Source organism: Taeniopygia guttata, chromosome 1A (assembly GCF_048771995.1).
Source record: "Taeniopygia guttata chromosome 1A, bTaeGut7.mat, whole genome shotgun sequence".
Lineage (NCBI taxonomy): Eukaryota > Metazoa > Chordata > Aves > Passeriformes > Estrildidae > Taeniopygia > Taeniopygia guttata.
In genome coordinates, this window is record NC_133025.1 from 65920986 (window position 1) to 65945906 (window position 24921).

Consider the following 24921-nt stretch of genomic DNA (forward strand, 5'->3'; position numbering starts at 1 on the left):
TGAGAAAGCAGGGAGCATAATAGGTTTTGTTTTCAAACAAAAATTTGTCTTATGAATTAAATTCCCTGCTTGCTGAGAAGTCACAGCCATGGTTTTCCTGGCTTCCCTTTAAAATAATCTTACAGCTCTATGTCCCTTTTACTCTTCATGTAGCTATAAAATACTTTTTCCAACCTGTGAGAGACATTCCAGCTGACAGATGTCCCAACACAGATCCCACCAATGCTGGCTGTGAAGGCCATAATTACACCTGGGCCACAGGTGATCTTCCCAGAATAGGACCAAAGACCAGAAGTAGCTTTCACAATGCCTGGAAGGAAAATACGTGTGAAAAGTGACTTTAGGTAGTTCTAGCACAAGTCGTTTCATCTATTAGCAGCATGGGTTGGATATATCACTGCTGTATAAAGTAGTTTTTTTGAAATAAATACGTTTGAGCTGCCAGTGATGCAAGAAAGCTGTGGGGCAAAACAGGGGAACAACTCTCCTAAAAGGAAATCGTGTCAAAGGCACAAGGAAGAAGGAGATAGAGACAGGGATGTGCAGCACAGGGAGGAGAATCTGCAGAAGAGCATCAGGCAGCAGCAGGCTCTGGGGGGGATGAAACCACAGGAAAATTGAAAATTGAGACTTGCTGTTAGAAATTTCCCCTGAGAACTTTAAGAATAGGCAATTGTTATTGGGAGATGTTATTTCTCTTACAATTTCCTTCTAGAAACAGCATCCAAATCCACATGTGCAGACAAAGACATGCTTTTTCTTGGCTTTTTGTCCAGACATATTATATTTTGGGTATTTGCACCAGAGCTTGCCAAACAGACATAATTTTCAAATTCAGGGTTTTATTTCAAGCATAACTTTGTTCTATTCAAAATTTGTTCTAACCATTTTGAAACTGAAAGCCCCACTAGCTACATTTTTCGCAGCACCCTCTGTTGCTTGGGCTCCAGGAGGAGCAGACAAAAGGAATATTTCCTCGGGAAGAAGTTGCCATATGGCACCGGTGCCAATCGCCGAGCAGACTGCACCTGCCTCCGATACCCACCCAGCTTTGGCCACCCTCAAAGCAAACAGGCAACGGGGCTGATTTGATGGAGCATCTCCCATGCCTGGAAAACCTCACCAGATTTCAGCTCATCTCAGCACCAACCCCCCTCCTGTGCCTCCCCAGCCCCAGCAAACAAATCCCCACGTTTCTGCTTTCTGCCATGAATCCAGCGCAAATACAAATACCTAATCCTGGAGTGAGGTGGCTAGGATGGTGCTTGGTCTCTTCAGCCATTATTCAGCAGGAAGATCAGTGTTTTTCTGTAGTTTTGGAAATAATGGCTTGGCCCTGGGGAAGGCAGCTGCTGCAGTCCATCCTGTGGCTGGTGTTGGCACACGCTGTGCCAGGGTCACGGTGCAAAGTGAAGTGGCCTCATTAGCATCTCTTGACTGAAAAAGGATAAAACTTAAAATGAATCCATCTGTTTTCTGTGCTGCTTTGTTTACACTTTCTAATGCTGGGTTTTGGCAGGCCCAGGCACTATTTATTCATCACTGTTGTCACTTATCCATTCATCTAGCCACAGAATTTTGAATAGGAGTGTTCGCTTACTCAGGCAAATTTTTCTCTGGGTATTTGTTTGTCTTTTTGGATACAAGTGCCAAATATTTATTTGAAAGTGAAATCCTGAACAGCAGTCATGTGAAAGCAAAGAGACTGGGAGGAAAAGGGAATAAAGGTATGTTTGGTAGCACTCAAACTGTAGTTCCTGTCAACAGATCCTACTTTTATTCTGTATAATGAGCTTTCCTTACGAGGAACCTCTGCCTTATGCTGAGAAAAAACAAAACATCCTTGCACCTGTTTGAAATTTTCATATTTGGCAGTGACTTTTATTCTTAGAAATAAGAACCATAATCAACCATAACCAATAAGATCAGTAAGAATCATAACCATAATCATGGAATGGTCTGGTTTGAAAGGGTTCATCAAGTTCCAGTCCTCTACCGTGGCCAAAGCCACCTTCCACCAGACCAGGTTGCTCAGAACCCCATCCAACCTGGCCTTGGACACCTCCAGGGATGGGAATATGCAAACCTGCCCTATGAACTAAAGAAAGGAATCCCTTTAGGATCAAAAACATGGAAAGAGAGAACTAAAAGATTATTGAATGCTCATTAAAGAGTGGGAAGCACCTGCTGAAAAAAAGATTGTCAAAGGTTACAGAGAAATTATTGTGACCCTCTAGTGCCTCAGCAAGTTCTCAGTTAGGGGACACAGCTCCAGCCATGCTCATCACAATCAATGAAAACATGGCTTCATTGTCTGGTTAAAAGGGTCTAAACAGCAACTGGGATTGCTGAAATTATGGTTTTTAATAACTGTAGCCCAAATCTTCACCAGAGCTGTGGTCCATGGTTCTTTAATTTCCTCACACCATTAACTTCCCTTAAAACGGGATCTCTGCTCACTGCAGTACATATAGTTAGGCAAGAATCGCTCAGAGGGGAATATGATTAGTGATAATTTATATCATGCTCAGCAGAAGAAATATTGTATGTATGACTGTTTATATTATTGTGGATTGGGAGATTTGGGCTGACCAGAAAGAGCACTCCTTATTTTTAAATAAGTTTTAATTTACGTAACCTTGACTCAAATCAGAGATGATTTCAATGCATTTGTAAAACTACTTAGCACTGATGAGGTTGCAAAGATACAGAAATTGAGTCCTTTATTCTGCCTGACTAAATAGTTGTGGCTAGACCTTCTAGTACCTAATCAAGACATAATGAATGCATTCATGTTTGCAAAATCACAAGTGGAAGTTACTGCACAAAAGAGGCACTGTGAATAGAAATCAAGTTTGAAATAACAGGATAAGGGTTAGAACAACTTAATTTAGAAAAAAAACCAAAAAGCATAGTGATAATTTTTCACTTGCAGAAGGATGCAGATAGCCATTATGTGAAAAATGGGCAAAATGCTTTCTGGGCCTTGGGTGCTGACATTTGTTTCTGACACAGATGGAGGGAAACTTCACCTTTAAAATTATATCTTTAGATAACCTCGTAAAGGAGCACTGGCCCCTCCTTCTTGCCAATAGAAGCATCATTTTGACTGTATACAAACAAAACTGGAAGGTCACAGGTTCAGACAGGCCAAGCAGACCCTGCTTGCCAATATATACCTATTTATTGTGAAGGAAATGAGTAGTGCACTGCAGTTATACTACATTTCTGCATCCTGATATGCCCTCACCTCCATTCTCCCATGTACCTTTTGCACTGTCAGATCATGTTTTAGCATAGCTCCCAAAAAATAAAATCATAGACACGTCTGTGTAAGCCAATTTGCATATGGACCAGGATAAAACGTTTGAGGAGTTGTGTCAGAAAAGCAGTCTTCAGATCATGCTTGGTTTCTACCTGTGCTTCAAGCCTCAGAATGCCTTGCTGACCCTCTCCATGTGCACTGGAAGAAGCCAAACTCAAAGCTCTAGGTTGTCCTCTGGAGCAGGGCTCCTTTCTAGGTCTAGCCAGGAATGTCTTACCTGGGCCATGTACTTTGAGAGGACACAGCCCAACAACTGCCACACCCTGCCTTATGGAATGTAAATAATCAGTCCACGCATGAGATACTTGCAGATCCATTGTTTCTGGACAAGGGTCCCTGGAAGTACTGCCCTCAAAGTGCCACCTGAGCCCCCCAAAGTCATTTATCCATTAACCCTTTATGAAAACAATTTGTTAAAAAAAATCTCCATCCTGTTGTCTTTTCTACCCTTTGCCAGCACTGAAATGATCTCATCCTTAAAGGCAGGAAAACTTTTCAGGTTGTGCAGTTACTCTAAGTACAAATTCTGGAATTTTAATCTCTGTGACCTGCTCCAGCACCACTGATCTCCATTTTTCCCATCTGATTTGATCTCTAGCCTAAACGCCAGTGACATTTTCCTTTTTCACACGAGCTCAGCCGGTTCTAGCTGCTCTCCAGATTATTTTCTTGATGTGTGTGTTGTGACCTCGTTTGATGTGGTGCTGCAGCTTTATCTGCTGAGATAAATCTTCCTCAGTGAACTCATGTGGGGAGTCCCACTTTGAACTAATTGTGTGTGCAAAGTAAGCATGATACAATGCACATAATCCAAAGGTACTTAACGTGCAGTAAGCTGCTCTACTTTTGCTAGAATTGTCCTACTTTCCAGTAAGCAATTTTGCTTTTCTCCTCTGTAAAAAACTGGCTAAATATCCTACTTTTTGCCATTAGACTTTTCTTAGGGAAAAAATAAGTGAGATAAAGCATACAGGGAATGTACAAACCATTTTTCCAGGTTTCATCTGTATTCCTTTTTTTTGTTCTATCAGCATTCATCTCAGCACTAGAAAACACAGTATCAAGAGCAGGTCCTGCCTTGTATTTAAACAAACTGATCAAAGCACTTTATAGGAATTTACTCAGCCAAATGAAGTTCAGCAGAAGTATTAAAATTATCTTGTCACTGCAGCAAGGAAGGTTAAAGGATTTTCTTGTGGTCCTGCTGGTCAGTCATAGAAACAAAAAGCACTGATTACAATTATTATGCTGTTCCTTTTCTTTTACTGCCTCTGTTTCATTGGGGGTTTTGGTGCTATAAGAGCTAATGACACAGTGCAATGCTTACTATGATCTCTATTGGGGTTTTGTATTTAAATTTTAAGGGAAGATTTGTAACTAATGCAGAAAAAAAAATCAGGCCATACATAGGAAAAAATTATTAGCTAATAGCAGTTAATCAAATAGTTGAACCACCAGAAATGCTTTTCTTCTCCAAAGTATGCATGTATCTAGAGCAAACTGTATAAATTACTCAAATTACTAGTAGCTGCGTTGAAAACAAGGTGTTGATAAAGTCAGCCTGACCACAGGACAAGGGCTGAACATTTCTCTAACTTCTCCCTGAATTCCACTTCTATTCCTTTAATTCCAGATTCCTAAAGCTTAGCTTTGGTTCCAAAAACAACCTTATTCTTAGACACACCCTTCAAAGTAGATTTTAACCTCTTTCAACCATGGCTTTTCTTTCAAAATGCCCAGAAAAAATGGCCCTAAATGACCCTCCAGCTGGGCAAGACAGGCCTTTTGCCATTCCTTCCAGCTGAACACATCCACTTTCCTCCTTCACACTGCCTCACCTCATGGTCCTCCCTCGGGTTTTTCTTCCACTTCTGCCCAGGAGAACATTCTGAGTGTCTGAGCTGCACCTTCTGAGCAGGCAGAGACAAAGCCTTTGTGTTGAATCTGGTAGAATGTGCGTGCAAAATCAACACAAATTTTTTTCCTGGTGAGTGTTTTTCCTGAAATTGTTTTCAAGGCGACCTGCTGAATTTAAAGGATTTAAATGAACTTAAGAGCCAATCTTCTCTTTCTTGATTGTGGTGTGAAAGAAAATTCCTGGTCTCTTCTCATCTCTATCTGGACCATCAATGTTCATGGTTCTTCTTTCAGTCTGAATTATTAGAGTGGTCTCTTGGCTGACTGTTATGGAGAAAGGGAGAAATATCTGTCAAGACACACACTGATGTAGGAAACTCTAAAGGCACATATTTCAGTGTGAAAAACTAAGATCTTAATCACCCCTTAATGAAGCAATGACCTCTCTCCCCACAAAATTTAAACTAGTGCCTCTTCACATGACTAACATTGCTACAAAAGGGGAAGAAGGTACTCTGGTATATTATAGCATGATGCAGACAAACAAAATAAACAATATTTGCCAAATTCTGAACCTAACCTCTCCCAAAACCACACCTCTGTGCTCATAATTGTCTCCAATACATGTAGTGGGTTTATGATGACAAAGGAAGGTTTTTAAATGTCCAATAAACAAAGCAACAAAAACTCATGAGAGTTTGGAAAAATCCAGCTGGGATAAATCCCCTTTATAGCTTCTTTGCATATAAATTTACCAAGTGCCAAACTTAAATTTTTCCCCCAGATTTACTAAGTTGATTCCAAGGCCTGAGAAAGGTGCCAGCTTAATATGTATTGCTGTTAAAGACAGTTCATTTGTAAGAAATGAACACTACCCAGGGACAGAGATTTCCTGTCCTAGGTCAGCACTGTATTACAACTGTGGCTAAGAACGATCTCTTAAAGAGACAAATGTCTGAATACTTTTCAATGCTGTTCTTGCAGAGAGTTTAATTAAGAACTTTAATTAGTCTATTTTCTCACTGCCTTCTTTGTGGGAAATTCTGCTTATTACAGAATTGTTGATACCTGGACATATTTACAACAAAAGAAGTTTGGCAAACCTCTTTCACAAAGATCCAGAGACCTCATGGGAAAACTAAAGTCCAGCCCCAAAAGAACTGGGCTGGATATGAACCACTGATCTGTATCATTCAGAGAATCATAAGAATCATTTGGGTTGGAAAAGACCTCCAGGATCATCGAGTTCACCATAAAACCTTGTTCCCAGGTGCCACACCTGTATATCTCTTGCACAATTTTAGGGTCCACCACTTCCACACTCTTGACTACTTTGTAGCATGTCCCCAGTTCCCTTAGCCAACTTTCTGACAGGATTTCTAAGCACTGTGACTGAAGAATTTACTGCTTTGGGGCCTCTGTCCCAAGTATATATATAGATACAATTCCATATTTTTTAGATATAAATGCAATATATATACATATAATATATACATATAATATATACTATATATATTTTTATATATATAATATATACTATATATATACTATATATACACACATAAAATTCATAATGTCAAGAACCTACAAACTCTGATCGATGAGCTCCATTTATTTATCCTTGATAACAACTAAATTTTGCACACTCATTGGAAGACTAGAGTAGCCTTTTACCCTTTGTTTTGCTTTCCAGCAAACTGACATAGAAGTGCCCTCCCTTCACAGGCAAGAACTCCTGCAGTCAGGAATGGGGGAGCCTGAGGCCAGGTTTTTCATTCATGTCTACAGGCAGGACTTTGTTCATCAACCTGAATCCCTCTAATCCAACCCAAGACACTTCATGATTTCAGCCTCGTGTTTTACAGACCCAGCTCAGCCAGAAGTAATTGTGCCTACAAAATGACAGTTCAAGCTTGCCAAGAGCTTTCAATCCTACTAGATTTATTTTTTTTTTAAATTTCCCCCTTGTTTTATCAGTAATCTGAGAAATGAGGTGAGAGTCATTCAGGCAGCCTTACAAAAATCGACCAGCACCTTACAGTTTTGGCATCAGGTTAGGGAGAATTTATCTAGGAATGGATAAGTGAAAGGAGCCAGAATAAATGTAGGTGGAAGTAGCTTTTTCTGCAGATTCCCCTCCCCAGTGTCACAGAGGATGTGACATTCAGGCTGCCAAGCAAAAGTCCAGCTGCAGGGTCTGCTCACTTCCCCCAGATGCAGGGGGGGACCCAAAAGGTTCCTCATCTAAAGCTCAAAAGTGAGCAGTATGGATGAAAACAACAAAAGCAGCAATTCTGTGGCAGATGCTGTTTTCCCTTGCATCCTTAGCTCCTTGCTCAGCTGCTAAGATCCCATTCCTCCACCAGGAGCATTTGTCAGCTGAACAGGAATGCTGGAGGTGATCACTGACATCCCTCTCATCTGATTAATTTTGGGTTTTTCCTAGCCCCAGTTCAAGCTCTAGCACAGTGCTTAACAGATCTATGGCATATATGGCAACTTTAGGATTGTTCCTAATTTTTTTTCCCTGTAGTTTCATCTTTGCTGCTGGCTTCCTGACAGTTTCAGTTGTTCTTTATTTCCTAGCAGTGGCTCCTGCACAGGATATGTGCAAATAACCTGCAGAGTTTACTCTATAATATATCACTAAATCAAAGCACCTCCTGAAGGTGTCAAAAATTAATTTCTACTTCAGAATTTACCAGAAAATACTCCTATAGATGTACACATCTCTTGCTATTCAATAATTTTAAAAATATTTTAACCCTTTCTAAGCATTTTCTAAAAATAAATACTCCAGGAGTCCATTATCAAAGAGCAAAGGAGTGCACTGTGCTGAGCTCTCCAGACACACAAAGCTCTTGGAGAAGTTGTGCTTCCAGAGAGTGGGCTACTATTTTAACTGAAATTTGGGAAAACGTGGGGAAAGGGAGGAACTCTTTCTGCATATTGTCTTTGTCCAACCACATAATAGTAGCCATATGTTGACTAGTAGCCTAGTCAACACAGTATGTACTCAGACATTGTAATTTTTTTATCTCTTTATAAGGAAACCAGCTCTTAAACCCTATCAGTATTTTCCAGAGGAGATGTCAGATTTCTAAAGGGCCCTGAAAACACCTGATGAAAAAACAAAACAAAGCACCTTATAAAGGCCCCAGTGTAATCTTGCAGCCTGCTGCCATCCCCCCCAGCAGGGTTATGCCTTTTGTGGCCATGAAGTGATGAAATCTCATGGCAAGCTTCATTTTCCCAGAGAGCCCAGAGCCAGCTGCCACAGCCCACAAAGTGGTCAGGTTTGGCAGGGGAGATGCTCTGCACATCTCTGGGACAGCCCCCATCTCTTAGTGCTTCCAGGGAGGCCTGGCAGCTGTTCCAAAATACTCCCCTGGTGGGACCTTGGGAAAAGCTACAAAGGTAGCTCAGCCTGGGATTTCTTTGTTAGTGCAACAGGGATGGATTTTCATCCTTTCTTCAAACTCTCTCTGAACCCAAACTGGTGCAGGTGGAAAAGTTCTCTATTTAAATTTTCTTTCCCTTATCAAACAGCAAAATTAAGCATTGACCTGCACATCTAAAATTTCTCAGGTAGATTTTCAGGGAGAAAACCTGCTATTTTTAGTACATGTCTGTGCAACACTTACTTCAGTGGGGATAACAGGTCAGGAACTGCATCTAAAGCCTGCCCTGGGAATACTACCATAAAAAAAAACAGGGTACTAGGCAAGGATTCCCTTCTGCCACAGTTACTCCTGTTTTACTCCTAGTCTCTGCTTTTTCAGCCCCTAAGTTGCTATTTGATGTGGAGCAGGCCTGCAGATCATGTCTAATCACAACAAGTGACATGGGCTGGATTTACTGGCACTCATCTCCACAGATCCAGCTAACCAGGGATGCAGACAATCAATGCTGCAATTTAAGCATTGGGATCCACAAATGTTATCAATCATGCAGTGTTTGATATTGGCAGTGATTGTTAACACAACCTTTCCTCTACACTGAAATGATTGTAGTGTCTCCACAGATATCACATTTCCAGAAATAATCATTTTATGGGAGCTCTTAGTTATTTTTACCTGGTCTTTCTGCATAAAAGTCATTAAAAGCTATCCTCTTTTCTTGAAAGTATTTTCTCTTGCTGACAAAAATAAAGTAAAATATAATAAAACCAAATCAAGAAAACATCAATACAACACTCTGGGACTGTGTAAACCATTTGAAAATGTGACTAAAGCTTAGAGGAAAAAAAGAGGTCATGATTGAATTTGGCATATAAAGAGTACAGGTTTATAGCTTTGAAAACAGTTGCATGAGACTCAAGATAATAACACAGTAAAAATGCACCCAAAATAGCCACTAATCCATCATTTAAAACATGCATTTAAGTAGACAAGGTAGATAATGTGATACTTCTTATTGGAACAAGAATATTTTATAAAGTTCAAGCTTAAAGGCCCAGAAGTTCTGCTTCTAGATGTATTACTATATAAAGATTAGATTAATATTCTAGTTTCAATAAAAGATAACATGTTATCTATGCTGTCTTAGATTGAAACTTCTTGTTCTTGGACCAATAAGGATACATATATTCAAGTTTTCCGTTATTTTGACTAAAGCTCAGAGTATTTAAAACACATCTTTTAAAAACCAGTGATGAATTATGCCTAATAGGCAATTTTATACAGAGACTCATGGCTGTTTGTGTGTCAGTGTATTCCCTAACTAGCAAAGCCCCCTGTTAAAATCCAAGAGAAATTAAGGTCTGATTTTTCTTTGTCAGAACTGTAGAGTAGAACCCAACCCACTTTCCAAAACTTTAACCCTTTTTTGCATTTAGAATCACACTCCATCTTCTAAAAAAGATGATGAGTGGATGAAAAGATGATGGCAGGATGGGCATGTGGAAGAAGTGCTACAAAAGTTTTGGCTTGTTAGGAGCGAGTCTTTTGCCAAAGTGTGATTTTGGGTTTGATACACAAAGCTGTGGAATTTGGGGACTGCTGAGCTACTAATTAATTAAACTGCCTGGTGGATTTCTATCTCCTGCTACTGCCTTCTCAATGAGCAGGTCAGGAGCTCTGATACTCCTTTGCAGCCTTACTGTGGATTTCACTTTCCTTCCCAGGCACAGGAGTTTGGGCACAAAGATGGATTTGAAATCCCATACACACACCAATGACTTAACTGCCTGACTAATAGGGTTGGTTAGCTCACAAGCTTTATTCTAAGGATAGAAAATGTCCTTAGTGGTTCAGTCCAGCTAATAAAAAATTTGCTAATGTTACCTGTGTAAGAAATAGGCCATAGGAACTTGGTAGGCACATTGAATTCAGCAATTATCAGGCTGGAAAATCCATGAGCTATATAATCAGTAAAAATTACAGGATTGAATTTTATGGCTTCTGCTTGAAGATAGCCTTGAGACAAGAAGGTTTAGAGCTGCAAGTTATGGACACATTTTGGCCCAGCTTTGCACATTTTGACTTAAATTACATAGTTCTGTCTTCTTGTATAAACAACTAACAGCTGTATAGGGTTACATTACATATTTGATAAAACCATACTTTGTAGCACCAAACAGTTCTTCAAGAAGACAAAAAAACTTCAGCTACTGCTCTGTTAAGGTGCCTGCTCTTGGAAAAAATATGCCTAAAATCTATGCACAACAAGGGATTTTTCTTTCCTTGTGTGCTCTTATGAGAAATGTAAAGGATGGTGTTGAAAAGTTGGACGGTTCAAACACATCAGGACTCTTTCCTCACAGCTCAAACCACAGAGCAATTTAGCTAAGTAAAAAGGCCAGGCACATCATGATAATGGAGACCTAAAATGAATGTGGCCAAACCACACTTGATTTTGATTCAGTCAAGCGAATCAGGAACTTTCTTTGTATCCTTTATGCTGTGGCATAACAGAGAGAAAACCTGAACATATGAGCAAGGAAGAAAAGCTTAAAGACCTAGTCCAGAGGTGCTCAAAAAACCAGAGTGATGATGTGAGAAGAAAGCAATTTCTTCTGTAAATTCTTTCAATTGACCACATAAATGTGGTTTTCAGTCAGAGTAACAGACATAGAGAACCCAAGGGGAACATTTGTGTGTACACATATTCATGCAGAGTTTGCCCTTTGTTGGTATCTGAGACACTTTTAGCACCCTGGATGGATCTAGATGAAGGATTGACAGTGAATTCAAGCGCAGAAATTGCTATAACCATGCCAAAGAAGAGGAGGAGGAGGATGTTGTTTCCCCAAGCTGTGAATAGCAGTAGTGTCACGACAAATAAGATGATTTTACAGATCTTTGTGATCTCAAAATCAGAACAATGGCAGCAACTAAGCCAATAGGGAAGATGTGTGAATGGAAGCCTTTAATTTATTTAACCTTTACTCATTTCAAAATATCCTAACATTATGCTCTGTAAGGAATGGGAAAGGTTTAACACCACCTTGTTCTTAGCTCCAGGGGATGGATTAGAGCCTTAACCTTTGGGCTGGGAGAACATCAAGCCTCCTACCTGGAGCTGGGAGCCCATCTCTCGGCAAAGTCAACTCAAATTCTCATTCTCAAAGAGCAAATGGGAGAGGTAAAGTGCCTTCAGGCACATGCAAACCGGTTAACATTAGTGCACAAGGACTGCTGCAGCTGTGACTAAAGGGGGTTGGGAATTAAGTTTATTTGTTTTTCCTCTGCTTTATTTCCTTTTTTAATGTCTTTTTGACATGTAGCATTGTGGGGAAAGAAAGAACAAATTCCACCCTGGGCGATTTGAGTCCTAAATCGAGGGAGCTCTGCTGTTCTGTGTCCCAAGCCTGGCTAGACCTGTCACTCCCTTTTTTTAAATTGTAATTTCTTCAGCTATCTGAGCAGTCACTATTAATCAAGTTTTCCATTTTTGGCAGCCAGTAGGAAAGCAGCAAGCATTCAGGAACTAGAGGAACAGCAGCAAGGCCAGTGCCTTTCATTCAGATAACTGAGAGCATAAATCAGTTTTAGGCTGTCCACTGAAACACGATAAGGCCACCATCTTTTGCAGATGAGAGAACAAACAGACTCACCATTTTTGCTTCCTCTTGGAGTCTAATGAAATGATCAAATAGGATTAGTCATTCAGGAAGAATTCATACCAAAGCTCTTTTAATTTCAGTGAAGTTTCCACTTACGTGGAAAAGTCTTCAGTCCCTTGGACCATTGTTTTACTGGAGTTAAAAGCATTTAAAAATGGCTATAAGAACACATGAAATTTATGGACAGGATATAACCTAACCCCTGGCTTGCTTTTATGTGCTTTTTCCAATTTTAAGTCCACTGTCATGCTTTTATCATCCTGCAGCTTCACAAAAAAAAAAAAAAAAACTAACCACAAAAAAAAAAAAAAAAAAAAAAAAAAAAAAAAAAAAAAACTTCTACTCCATTCTTTTCTTCCAGCAGTTTCACTGACAGCACATTCATGGGTTTAATGTCCTTAGGGGAAGTAGCTCTTTCTCTCAAATCCCAGCTTTTTATCTTCTCAGTCTTTATTGCTTTCACATTCATCACTTGTATTGAAAAAAGACACCAACACACACACAAAAAAGAAAAGGGAATTGCCTCTCCATCCCTTTCATTGATCTTTTGGGCTTCAGCTGGACTCCCTTCCTCGGCAGCGACCGTTCCTGAGGTGAAGTGCACAATTTAAAAGGCACAGGAATGAGAACTAGAGAACACTAAGAAAAAATATTAGGGAAAAAAATCACTTTTAAACTTCTTTCAAATTTATAACCCTTTCTTAGGAGCTAATTTCAAACACAGTGTTGGTTTTATTGCACAGCTCTGTGCTTCCCTATAATGATCAAGCTGTACTGAGTCGGGACTTTTACTGCCAAGAGTGTATTTGCAATCCAATATTTCAGTAGTTTGTCCTGACCTTGCACGTCATGATCAGTAGGAGCAGGAGTTCATTTCACTTTTTCATATAGCTCAAGTCACAGGCTCTTATCAGGTCCATAATGCTCATTGACACACAGCCTTTTATTGCCAGCTGTCCAAGTGAGCCAGCTTTCAAAGGTTGCTTCCCTGCTCCTCCAAGTCCTGATCACAGCAAAGCACAGTAATGCCAACTGGAACTCTGAAGTGCCCTGTCATTCAAAAATAAGCCTCTGCAAACTTCCAAAAATCAGAATCTACTCATTCCGAGTCACAGCTTCCTTGAGAACACCCTAACCCTAATAAGGGAATATGTGATGCGTACTATTATTGTGTTAGGTAGGTAAAATCTAATTAATTAATTAATTGCATCTCTGATATTGCAGAGTTAATACTCTCCAGCTAAGCAATGCCATGAAATGGGGCATTGGATGCTCATTGGATGCTAAAATGTAAATTAGTGGATTGCAGTCAAAGGAATTACTTCAGGGGGAAAAGAGTGCACTATTTGCACAGGAAATTTGGATACAAAGAATGTCTCATCTGCCCTCTCCAGCCTGGAGGACAAGAAATATCTCAATAAAACTTCATGCTGCTATGGTCCCATTCACTGCAGAGAGGAAGTGCATAAAATTAAGGCATTTATGATAGCCCTAGATCCAATGCCTGAAAGTTCCCTTGGGGATTTCCACATGCCATCACCTGGGAGTGCCCAAGATGCTGACCCATCATCCTTCATCCAGCCTCGTGACTCCCATCTCCTTTATTTGCATTTCTGACGATAACATGAATCTTTAGGTGGACTTCAACCTTTTAACTTCTCTTGAGCAAGAGTACAGGAGCCAATTCTCCCACTAGTTACATCCACACCATCCCTTAGATATCAGAAAAGCTTACTCTAGAGTTTATGAAGAGAGAGTGCCAAACTTTACATTTAATCTAATCGGCATTGTAGAGTAGTTCAAACAAAACAAACAAACAAACAAAAAAGTACAACATAAACTGGATTCAATAGTAAGTTGCTAACAATTATCACCAGAGCAGGAAAAGATGGCTTTATCTCAAAAGGCAAATGGAGCCACCTGACATCAGACAAAGAACAGTTGACAAGTCCTCATCACCATGACACAGAAGTATCAGGGCACCGGCCTGGCATCACCCTCAGGCAGAACTGGCAGTGGTAACTGCAGCAGATCTACCTCGAAATCAATAGCTGGGGCTGGCATGATCACCTCTTGCTAAGCGTGTTTGCCAAGTGCAGGAGAAGTTAATATTCAGTGAAAGTCCAATAGCCTCCATTGATTCAGCTGTATTAGCCCAGAGCAGGAGATTTCCCTGTTATTTTGCGAATGTGCCCCCTCACAAAACACCAGAGAGCACAAATGCCACCCCTGAGATCCTGCACATCCTAATCTGAACTCCCACTGTCCAGCAGATGCCGTGGAGACTGAACCTGTGCTTCTCCCAGCATGTAATTCACATTAACCACAGCTGGACCCCATGAAAGCACCACAGTGAGAGGACCAAAGGCTCTGTGCACAGGCTGGTGCCTAAGGTGGTTTGCAGCATCACGGTGCCAGTGCTGTGATCCCACGAGTGGAGATGCCTGGAAGAGTGGAAGAGCAGCACACAAGCTGGCACAGTGCAACCAACACTCCAAACAAGCATCATTCCAAGAGCTATCACCTGGTTTTGACTGCAAAATGGATGGCCTGAATTTCTGGAAACAACGAGAGCTGTAGGTTATGCTCCTTCAGATGAATGAGATCAACCCCAGCCAGAATTACAACTAGGTTCATTCATTCTCTGTGACCTTCTGAGAACATTAAAAAACTCCTAAAATTGTAAAATGTGTTGATTGGCGTTTTAAAGGCATGTCAGATGTGCAAATAGCCGTCTTCAGCAGACAAAGGTTAGTGCAGCTCCCACGGACTCAGCTAGAGGGAGGCTCCTTCCTGGATATGAACCATCAGGAGTCTCCACTGCAGCTCTGCTAAACTTACTCCATAAAGGAACCAAAGGTATTAATCTAGGCAATACTACCTCTCCTTGCTACAATAAAATATACTCTGTTCTCCACCCTGGAAAATAATTTGGCCAGACTTGGAAAAAAAGTGAGAATTCCTGGCCTTTCTAACTCAACTCGTATTTTCAGAGCACCTCCACAAAAGAACACAGCCAAGGTGCAGTGCCAGGATCTCCTTCTGTTAACACAGAAAAGCCACAGGGAGATCTGCTAAAAGTTACAGGTGAGTCACAGGTTCAGTCTTTGGGTATAGACTTAAACAAACCTGTAAGGTAGGACACAGATTTGAAATTTGGCCAGGGCTCTAGTGCAACTGAAAGGGCACCAGGTTGTTCAATAAGATTAATTCTAAATGTCACAAGGCACCAGAGGTTATGATTTTCATAACCTTTTTGCTGTTTCTCTACAGTTTGTGGCTGGCTGTATGTCTTTTTCTCCTCAAAGACTCAGCAGGTTTAGAGTTCTTCACCTGTGCCTTGCTTACCCAAATTCCCAGCAGTCCTGCCTTTCAGACTCTGACAAATACTCTCTGTGCAGAAATTGATTTAATTACAGGAAAAATATCGAGGTTCTTTGAGGATTACTAAAAAAACTCCAAAACCAAAACCTTAAAAATGCTCTGTCATCAAATAACATATGACACTTTAGTGTAGAACCTTTTCTCCAGCTGTTATTTCCCTTCAAAGAAATTATTTTTCATTATTTTAACTAAACTCTCAAACTACACATGCAAGGAAGATAATTTCTATGTGGAAAAGGAAAAATATTTTACCTTCTCATGTGGATAATAAACTTTGAATTATCACATACATCAGTACTACCTACAAAGAAATATAGTGATGAGTTCAGTTGATTCTTCTTGTGGTTTTCTAGAACTCCCACAGCAGCATATCGCAGCAGAGAATTTGCCTGAGCACTGAAAACTAAATCTATGCAGAACTTGATTGATTTTTATATGCTTCTAAAAAGTTCCCCAAACTTAGACCAGATTTAAACAAAATAAAATGGGTATGCATGACACATATGGAACCCAGGCCTGCTGTATTCTAAGGGAAGGTTCAACTCCAAAGTTAAAAACTTTGCTATTCAAGCAGCAGTTCTGGAAGAGATGAAGTCAAGCCTTTGGAAGTGAAATTCTAGCCACTCTTAGTAAACCAAAGTCTCTTGCATGATAGTAGTTTGGTATCCATTATTATAAAATCTCATTTTTGCTGGTAATTTACAATAATTTTGCAATACCACACAGGCAGTGCAATTTAAGGAAAGAACATAAGAAATTTGTTCTCCACTACAAAGATTCACCCAGAAGTACCACAAATAAGAAAGGCCTTGATAGTGGCCTTCCAGTACCTGAAAGGAGCCTACAAAAAAGACAAAAGAGTGGAAATTTCTACAAAATAGAGTGACAAGACAAGGGGGAATTGCTTCAAACCGACAGAGAGTAGGTTTAGATTGGAAATTAGGAAGAAGTTCTTTACTGTGAGAATAATGAGGCACAGGAACTGGTTATTCAGAGAAGATGTGGCTGTCTCACCCCTGGAGTGTCCAAGGCTAGGCTGGATGGGGCTCTGGAGCAAGCTGGGATAGGGGAAGGTGTCCCTGCCCACTGCAGAGGTTTGCAGTAAGATGATCTTTAGGGTCCCTTCTAACCCTGGCTGTTTTATGATTCTGTGAATTCAGGTCTAATACTATAGACTGCATCTGCTTTTAATTCTGACAATACCCAGGAACAGAACAAAATGCAGTCGTAGTTATTCTGCCAAATTTTATAGACAGTGATAGGCAGTTCAGCCACTTAACAGAGAAGTCTGCATTCAATAAAAAGTCACAAAAATTATTCAAATTATCCTAATTGGAATAAAAAAAAGTGTGTCAACCAGCTCATTATACTCGCTGTTGCAATTTTTAGTTAATACACAGCTACCATACAAAGCTTGGTGCTCCAGACATTTAGTGCAGAGGGGGAATAGGCATGCACAACTCTGATTTCCTTGGAAGCAGTGGATATCCAGCACCACTCAGAAATAAGCCAAGAAGCTTAAAATTAAAAGAATAAGCAGTTTATTATTATTACTATTATAGGAGGAATTGCAAGACTGAAAATGGAATTATACAACTTGTGTTACTGTATATTGGTTGAGAATGTCATCAGCCTCTGATATAAATGCTGGGGGCTTTGTGACAGTAGCTTCATTTTTTAAAATTTTAATTCATTAACAGGCTGTGAATATAAAAATTGAGACATGTCCCATCTGTCCTGAAACACATGGGAGATGTCAGCAAAACTCAGAGCAAAATAGGGTCTATTAAAAAAAAAAACAAACAACAAAAAAACACAACAAAAAAACCCCAAAATATGTAGAAAAACACATTCCCAGCACTACAAGCACTACCTTTCAAACATTTCAGAATTGTTTATAAAACATTACAACACATTCTTGCTATGCCACATTTTATCCTGAGTATGACAATTCTCATCTAGATTTTCCAGGTACTTGAACACAGCTGTTATCCATGTTTTACCAGTGAGAGAGCTGGGACAGCAGACACCTGCCTCAGTGGCTCACAGCAGAGCAGTAGCAGAACCTGGAAACTACTTTAGATCTCCTGATATTCAGAGATGTCTCACTGAATTTGATGCTTTGGGAAAATAAGATTCTTGAAAGCTAATTTAGAAAGTGTAGCATGTTAACATTATTAATTTATTGAAAAACAACCATATCAAAATTTCCTAAAGTTGCTTTGAACACTGTTCCTACAGCAGGTAAGTTAAAGAAAAGACCCAGAATATCCCTACTGAGTAGAAGATGAAGGAAAAAGGAAAAACTGTATAGCCCATGGGAATTGTAGAAAACAAGAAAGCCAAGTACAGCAGCTGAGCCTACAGTGCTCAGGGCTAAAATCATATTTTCCTGAGTCATGGCGACGTCATCCATTCTCCAAAAGAAAAGCTTTCCAGGATTTCAGTCATACTGTACAGGAATGTGCTTCATACCTGTCTTTGCTGAAAGAACACCTTTTTTGGGGGTTGCTTAGCCTAGGTTGCTTATCTCAATTTACAGAAGTGAAATCTGTCATTGAAACTGAGCTCCCAGTAGAATTCCAAGCCTGTGGGAGAATCTGAGCTTGAATGCATCTGCTTAAATAGCTAAAAATCCAAAAAATTTCTTTCACTGCTCATTTAACCCAGGTTAACTATACTTAATTTAGCTGTAGGACAAATGAACACCTGATATCAAGAATAGTAAGCACTCATTTGGCACCTCAGTGTAAACCCATGAGACCAACTCAGGACCATTTTGAGTTACATGCAAGAGCATCAAGCTAAACCCAGGCCCTGCATGGCTCCTGGAGCAGCATTTATTTCAGTTTTCCAGTTGTCTGTTCCAGGCATGTCTGTGCCCAAGGCCTGCTTTGGCTAATTCAGAAGTTGGTTTCAGAAGAAAAACTTCATCTCAGTGGCTGATTTATTGGGGAATTCCATCTGCATCCTCAGAAAAAAAAACAAAGGTACTAGAGACTGGTGCCTGTAGATAGTAAATTCTATAGATTCTATCCCTGAATTATTCACAGCAGCTAGCAGGGCCATTTTTCCACACATTTTATACAACCAGAGCAATGTCATCTCACCTGGGTGAAAAAACAGTCTCTGTTCATTGGTTTCATCTTGGCTAATCCCTGCAAGTGTTCAAAGCCATGTTGGATGGGGCTCTGAGCAGCCTGGCACAGTGAAAATGTCCCTGTCCATGCCAGGAGAGCTGAAATGAGGTGATATTTAAGGTCCCTCCCCATCCCCAGCAATTCCATGAATCTGTAATTTTGTGTCAAGTTTACAGAAACCATCACTTAAAAGAAAGCAATCACATATATGGATGGAATAAGAAGCCAAGTAAAACTAATTTTTTTTTCACTATATATGATCCATTCAGGTTTGGAGAAAATTGAAGAAAATCAAGTTTAAAGAGCAAAAGTGTTACTTTTTTTTTTTTTTCTATATATTTACACTGGAAGGCCAGCAACAAGTCACAGAACACTAATTTTTAATAACCACGGTACACCTAGGAATTTCAGTTATGCTGACTAGCCTATTATTAAGATTGCATAATACTTCCCATTTATATGGTCTTGTTTGAAGTCCAGGAAACTCATAAAAAGCTGAAGCCACTAAGACTGAAGTTCCCCAGGCTCAGGCTATGCCTCAGGCTGATTGTGTTTGGACATTTTCAGCCAAAATTATTTGGTCATCCTTAAGCACAAAGTCAGTGAAATTCTTGCTGTTACTTGCCTCCCTCCACTCCCCATCTGTTTAAGTAAAAAAAAAAAAAAAGGTGACACTCAGGTCATTTCAGTGTTTTGAAGCATTTATAACCTTTTGAATGGGACAGAAGAGGTCTGCCCACATTAGGTGGGCACGGTGTGCCACGTCCTTGAGCTGCAGACTGATTCTCACCACCTTCAAACCACGTGCAAAACCAGTTTGTACACTCAGCAAAATTCCCTCCAGTTTGGCAGGGAGAAGTCCCTCAAAGATGTTGACACTGAGCCCATGGGCAGCATTTCCAGCTGCTGGAGGATGGGGATCTGGGGTGGGTTGGTCCTGGCTGGAGGCAAGATACTTCACACCTGATGGAAACTCAGCCTGGGATTTTTTTTCTGTTTGCTCTTCTGTGCAAAACAAATCAAGCTAAAATAATAAACAACTTTTAAAGTTATACCTTGTGTATCATTAGGGCTAAATGCAAAAAGTTTGAATATTGCTACATCAAATAAAAGGACTACCTGCTTTGAATGGGATAGAGTTATTTTCTTCACAGTAGCTGGTATGGGACTGTGTTTTGGATTTGTCAAAACAATATTGACAAATAGAACTATTTTTGCTGCTGCTGAGCAGGTCTTACACAAAGCCAAGGCCTTTTCTGCTACGTGAAATATGGTAATGAAAAACTTAGCCTCTAGAATGACTATTCTGTAAATTACAATATTTCTTCACCCTTGATTTAAGACAGTACAAACCCATGGGACAAGAAACTGCTCACTACTGATTTAGAACAGTTCTGCACCTACTATTTGCTTCCTTATTTACACTTCAGTATTGATACCTCAGCTGAGAAAAGAGTGGAAAAGATCAAGAAAAGGCTCTAGAATAAGAATTTAAGACAAATCTGGTCAGAAATATTGGCAGATATCTTGTTCTTTTTTTTTTTTTTTAGAGTTCAAGAAGTTACTCAGGAATATTTAAGTTTTACATAAGTATCTTATAGTATGATAACCTTCTCTATAAGCAATGAATGAAAATTCTTATCAGGTCTGCTGCAAGTAAATTCACCAACTTTTTTGCATATAAACTTGTCAAATTATTTCTTTGAACGTGCACTCCACACCTGGGATTTCATTAGACAATGTCAAAGATGAGATTTTTGATATTTTCACCTTAAAAATTTCATTCTAATGGTATCTTAACACATAAATGTAACTGTGCAAATTCCATACAGAATAAGAGAGAAAATGGTATATATTCATTATGCTTCTCTGATTTATTTTAATTTTTAAAGTAGCAACTTAAAATTGTTGTGGGGGAAAAAAATCAGTGAGAAGTAGCTGTAATATAGTGGGTGGTAGAGATGGCCCTTCCTAAAATATCTGAAATTATCTAGTCACCTAAACAGAATTTTCAACTTTTCTATCTTCTAATCTTTTTTGCTTTTGTCCTAGTCTATAATGTTTTCCAGATGGAGCAAATCTGGGGGAAAAAAGAAGTGTTTTGGTGTTTGGTTTCAAGAGGAGAGAATAAGATTTATAAACATGGGAAGATTGTGTGCTGTGCAGGAAGTCCAAGAACATAGATTCAGATACCTTCAGGGCATTTTATCTGGACAGTAAAACAATCACTTTATTATCAACCTCACCTCAAGGCCTTGTTCCTTTCTGAGCTGGAGTTCCTCAAATGTTAATGGATTTATCTGTGTGAATGAACTCTGCAGGACTGAACCTTCAGCCCCCCAAAGTTGATAGCACAACTCTGAGTGACTTTGCACATGGGAACAATCCTCTGGATCTCATTTCAGCACTATTAACAGACTGCAGAGGAAAAAGTCCAATGGAGCCACCCCAGGAGTTATTTAAATACAAAAGTCTATTCAGATCAATGCATGGATTTGCAATCTGGGAAATGCCATGGGTTGACCTTCTACATAATCTCCTGAGGAGCTTCAATATGCCTTTGTTTATTCAATTAATTTATGAAAGTACAGAATCTTTAGTTTTTATGCAAGAGTAATTCCCCCTCCCTAGACCCAGATGTTTTCCTGGATGCAATTTCAATGTTGTGTGTCCTATTTAATGCTTTTGATTAAATTTGTAATGCATTTAAAATATCAGTATGTCCAATCAAGTGCAAAGAGACATGTGCAAATGAAGTGATTCATGCAATGGGGATTAAATCTTACACTGCTTTGTCACCTATTCTTTTAGGAATGAATTTCATTTACAGCTTGAGCTTCCATCACATATCACCAACCTTGCAAACAGACTAGAAATCACATTGTATACTCATTGAACATGGATATGGATTGCAGAAAATTTATTACATGCTTTTTAAACAAATATCGTTGGTTTTGTGGTTGAGCCACAGCTACTCCTTCCTCTTGAAAAGTAAGAAAAGACATGAAATAATACTTCAAGGATTTTGTATAAATACTGTAATTAAAATTTGTAAAGCTCCCTTAAAAAGAAAGCTATTACGGCAATAGACTCCAGGTCTGTCACAAGCTTTTCTTTCCAAAGCATCTTCGCACCAACACTCAAGTAAATTTTAGAAGAGGAAAAGCCTCTGTTAAATTGAGGGCTGGGATATAACAGTGAGCCAGACCCTAAAGCTTTCCAAAGTCAGGGCAACAGGACAAGGCTGATGTCAGTGAAACGGAGTTCAAATATTCTGGCTGAAGATGTAATTCAGCATCTAGGGAAAACAAACTTCAGTGGCACGGATATGGATAGTAAGAATAGTTCCCTATAGCTCTCTGTGCTTTATTTCCTTTTGCCTTCTTCTCCATCAGTCTCTCTCACTGAATTAAAATAACTTCCAGCTTTCAATTTTGTTTCTCAATGCTGTGTGCTTGCCCTGTGTATAAAAAAGAATGGCAAGAGCAAAATAAAATCCCTGCATACCAAAACCTGTCTGTGGTATGATGACATGCCAAAAAAAACATTTCAGCCAAAAGTCAGCCTAAGGATGACGAGGGTGCACATGTGTGCGCGTGCTTTAGGTGGTAGCGCGTCACCTGTGTCCCTGCATCTTTGTTGTCTTAGACTGGGGTTCTGTATTCTATATTGCCATCTGTTAGAGGTAGGGCAGGTATCTTCTGTTCATTGGGCAGTTTTCTTTCTCTCTTCCACAACCCATCCTCCCTCCTGGAGATCACTTCTGCTCATGGGTCATTAATTATTAATTATCTTCTGTTCATGGGCCAGCGAGTGTCCCTGCATGGCTGAGAAAATCCATCATCCCACGGGGAGATGCTCTGCCCAGGGTGAGGAGCCAAACATTCCTACCTGGATGCAATCTGACTTTGGGAACAGCACAGCAGCCTTTGCCCACTGCATTCCCAGAGGAGCAGCTTTCTTGCCCACTGCATTCCCAGAGGAGCAGCTTTCTTCCCCACTGCATTCCCAGAGGAGCAGCTTTCTTCCCCACTGCATTCCCAGAGGAGCAGCTTTCTTCCCCACTGCATTCCCAGAGGAAGCCCAGGCCCATCTCCACCAGCCCTGGAGCTCCAGAGGAAAACTCCCCCCTTGTCCAGGATCCCTGCTCCAGCAGAATCACAGCTGGCACTGCAGGAGGGCTGAGCCACCATGGGATGGGACTGATGGGGCTGCTGCCACCACCCTGACCCACAGGCTGTCAAGGTCTATTCTGCCTCTGTCAGTGGTTTCTTTTTTTTTTGTACTATTGCATTTGTAATTTAATTTTCCTAATAAAGAACTGTTAATCCTAATCCCGTATCTTTGCCTGAGAGCCCCTTAATTTCAAAATTATAACAATTCAGAGAGAGAGAACTTACATTTTCCATTTCAAGGAAGGCTCCTACCTTCCTTAGCAGACACCTGTCTTTTCAAACCAAGACATTTGTGCTGGGATATCAGGGAGCAGCCATGCACTGGAGGTGTCAGAACAGCCCTCTCTGCAAAGCCAGTGCTGCCTGCAGAGATTCAGGTCAGCTTCTGCAAGTGTCTGCAGCTCTGTGCTGCCTGGCTGGCTGGGCAGGGCCAGCCCTGCAGAGGGAACTTCCCTTTGGAGACTCTCGGGGCTCACAGAGCAGCTTTTGTGGTCAGCCCATCTGGCCACTGGAATGACATAATCCACCCTCTTCAGTCAGTCAGGAACCATGGATCTCTCCTGCTCTGGGGAGGAAAGAGGGCAGAAGCAGGAGCTGGGATGAAAGGCCAGCTGGTTGGCTAACTTAAATGAACACTGACACATGCAAGCTGTCCCCAGCTCCATCTCCTCTCAGATTTGCTTACCCATTCTATCTTCAGCACAAGGGAAAAAAACACAACACTGACGACAACACAAGGCCAGTGTCTTGGTTTGAAAAGACAGGTGCCTGCTAAGAGAGGCGGAAGCCTCTCCTGAAATGGAAAATGTAAACTCCCTCCCTCCAAATTGTTATAATTTTGAAATTAAAGGGGCTTTCAGTCAAAGATATGGGAGTATGAATAACAGTTCTTTATTAGGAAAGAAAATAAAAATAAAATAAACAATGCAGTAATACAAAACAACACTGCCAGAATCAGAGCAGGCTTGGCTCCTCCCCCTGGGTAGAGCCTCTCCCACGGGGTTGATGGAATTTTCTCGGCCATGCAGGGACACTCAGTGGCCCATGAACAGAAGTTATGCCCCTGGAGGGAGGATTGGTTGTGGAAGAGATAAAGAAAAGTGCCCAATGAACAGAAGATAACTGCCCCATCAGATAGGGACAGAACACACACACCCATTTCCAACCTAAGACAGCCAGGAAACAAACAAACAAACATTTACACATTACAAAGCTGGAGGCACTAAATGAATTTTACATTGGTGCTGCTTGCAGGTTTAATTAGTAACAGCAACAACCTCAAGTTAGTAAAACCTGATCACAATTTTAACGTATCTTTTAGATTGATAGGAACCAAATTACACAAATCCTTCTGGTATTTGTGATCCTTCATGAAACAGCCATTTTAATAACAGCTGGAAGTTTTTGCACTTAGTTCAATTGCTGCATTGCTAAATTAATTTTTGTAGTTGTGTTCCTTTGTATAATACAGTAAGCAGAAATTTAACACAAACTTTCCTTAGTTATCATGCTCCCATATTTTAGTTAGGTTGTTTCCTGTCCTAAAATAAAGGTTGTCATAAAGAGGCACCATGGGTGCCTCATTGGACAAAGACTCCCAAAATAATCAAGCTGAATGATTTTCTGTTTTCTTCTGTTATTATTGTAACAGCAGTTGCCTGATCACAAGCTTTTCCTCTTCCCAAACCAAAATTCTCTTCATCTTAATAAGGTCACAAGAATGTATTTACAACCTCATATTCTGTTGTCTCTGAATTGTTTCTGTGGATGTTTGTCCTTTTTAAAAATAGAAGTGTTTATGCAACAAACCTGTTGTGACAAATACAGGGGAAGCAGAGCCCCAGTGATAGAAGTCACTAAAAACCCATGTCAAGTGGAAAATCACTTGCTGTGGCAAACTTAAACCCAGAACAAAGACATGGCTACAAGATTCATGAAGGAGTTTAGGAACCTCTTATGCCCATTCTTGAAAAA

General features: G+C 40.2%; 1 long non-coding RNA gene across 2 annotated transcripts in view; it reads right to left on the minus strand.

The window, feature by feature from the left end:
• The window catches only part of LOC140682252 (uncharacterized), a 42795-nt gene that overhangs the window by 2942 nt on the left and 14932 nt on the right, over positions 1-24921 (minus strand). For both annotated transcript variants that reach the window (XR_012053739.1, XR_012053740.1), the window contains exons 2-3: positions 1234-1437; positions 175-310 (exon numbers count right to left, since the gene is read on the minus strand). This is a non-coding gene — a long non-coding RNA (uncharacterized lncRNA). The remainder of the gene's footprint in view (positions 1-174; positions 311-1233; positions 1438-24921) is intronic.